We start from the raw sequence: 2,570 nt of genomic DNA, 5'->3' as shown, positions 1-2,570 counted from the left end.
AAGTCTGGCTCACTCGAATTCTCAACGAAGCAACCCTCCCATCTAGTTATCTCTTTCGCACATTGAATCAATAAAAGGAAGAAAACCGTTATATATTTCTGTACTAATTTGTCTTTGCAGAGTTGCTTCGTACTGGTTTTGGTGTGGTAACTCAACGAAAATAGAGTTGCCAGCTGTCTGACAATAATGCAAGAATACTTATGTCCGCTTTACATGGTTAAATTGATTTAAAATGCCAAATCCTAGACCTGGTGTAATGTAATTCAAAAACTGATCAATTGAAAATTATAAAATTAAAAACATCCACAATATTTGCCACTTTTATTTTACTTTGTAGTGCAAAAGTGTAGCTCATAACAGAACACTATGTGCAAAATTTCAGCTAATGCGACAAAAATTACGGCTTCCAGGGGCTCAAGCAGTCAAATTGGTAGATCGGTTTATATGGGAGCTATATTCTTTACCGATTTGGACCGTACTTGGCACAGTTGTTAGGATTCATAACGAAACACAATGTAAAAAATCGGATGAAAATTGAGGCTTACAAGCCCTCAAGAAGTCAAATCGGGAGATCGGTGTATATGGGAGCTACATCAGGTTATGGACCGATTTAGACCGTACTTTAAATTGGTTTATATGGAGTTATTCACAAATCTGAATCGATATAGGTCATTTGCAATCCCCACGACTTACATCAATATAAAGAATCTGTGCAAATTTTCAAGCGTTCGCGCTCAATTCCTATCGTGATTTCGACAGACGGACGGACGGGCGGACATGGCTAGTTCTACTCAGAGTGTTGAGACGATCAAGAATATATATATCTTAATGGGGTCCTAGATCAATATTTCGAGGTGTTACACGCGGAATGACTAGATTAGTATTCCAATGGTTTTGGGCAAAAAATGAAGCGTCAGTCCAGTTAAAATAATTATTTACGCAACTCTGCACTATGCTTTTTTGATATTTGTTTGCAGATTTACATTTTTCAACGCAACGCTCCTGAACTTTCTTCATTTTAATGCGTTCTGAGCGCAAAGCATATGATGCATCTACCGATTATGTCCACCAATACATAACCAAGGACATGCATGAGTACCAATTCGACCACATGTTGTTTAGACGTGTTCTACCCTTTGCTTAGGATCGGAGCGCTATTTACTCGCGATTTGGGTCTAAACCACTGCCTGAATGTAGCCCCCTGCTGGGTCTCACCATAGTTAGCGTGAGAACGAGTTCGCAGAAGCTTCCGAATATCGTAGTACCATATTAAGGACTTCGGTCAGACACTGTCGCCGAAAATACTATAAATTGAACCTCAAGCAGTTCCGGGCTGGTCACCTAGTGGAATGTTCAACTAAACTCCTCGCAGCCGAGAGAAAGAGTTGAAGAAGATAATAAAAAAGCTATATCGAAATAAAAGAATCAATTCCAGCGCTAAATCGGCGGCCACTGTTATGAGCCGTTGGTTTCCAATAAAAGGGCGTGAACAATGTGGCCGGTCAGCTAATGCTACTTTTGCTGTGTTTTACTTCAATTTCATCCAGTGCAAATCAGATTTTCTGGATAAAATTTGAGTGTTAAATTATACTGGTAACAAATTAAAATAGACGAGTAATCGTTATTTTCACTATGCTTCACATTGATTTTCATGTTATGGCCGTATTTTGAATAAGTTTTTGCCTTAAGATGCATAAATGCTTCAGTTCCTTATAGTGTTTTATTTTAGTACTATATAGTAGAGCTGGCAAACTATCGATATTCGCAACATTCGATATTTTTAATAAAAAATATCGATACTATCGTTAATTTGCCATCACCTATATTTCTACCGAAAATGAGAAGAAAAAATCAAGAGATCGATTTATATAGAAGCTATATCAATGCACAGACTGAATAAAACCAAATTTAATAAAGACAGTTCGAAGTCATGGGAGGAAATATTTTACAAAATTTAAGCCCATCGGATGAAAATAGCGCCCTCTATAGACGCAATGTGTCTTATAGGATCAACTCTGTGTCGGATCGCTTATTTTTGTTAAATTTTGCAAAAAATTTAACCTTGCCGATGGTGTCGATATTCAGGCTAAAATTAAATATCGATAGTGACATCGATACCTATAACTTACTGGTACAACTTTGCAACTCAAATAAAAGATATCATATTCGTGATTTGCAGTGTATCATACATTTCCCGATTACTTTTTTCAAACATTGCAAATTCTCAATGATAACATAATCCTTTTATTAAAATGTTATCTTTAGTAATGAGGGAATGGCCTTCTGAATGAAATCAGCAATTTTTATTTTGCTTCAATATCTATTAATCGGGGAAAAAATCGTGACATTCGAACATAGTATGTACCATTGACGCTTACTGCAGAAGCTTTGGTTGGGCATAACTAGAGTTATCAGTCGGTGCGAAAAATCAAAGTCAGAGTTGGTAAAAAGTTTGATTCCAAAATCGATTATTCGATTTTTTTATCCACTGAAAGTTGACTTGGACTTTCTAAACAAAAATCGAAAATCGACTTTTAGATCCTCTTCATTACAAGGTTTCATTCTCAGCA

Source organism: Stomoxys calcitrans, chromosome 5 (genome assembly GCF_963082655.1).
Source record: "Stomoxys calcitrans chromosome 5, idStoCalc2.1, whole genome shotgun sequence".
NCBI classification, from domain to species: domain Eukaryota; kingdom Metazoa; phylum Arthropoda; class Insecta; order Diptera; family Muscidae; genus Stomoxys; species Stomoxys calcitrans.
This window is presented reverse-complemented; position numbering follows the sequence as displayed.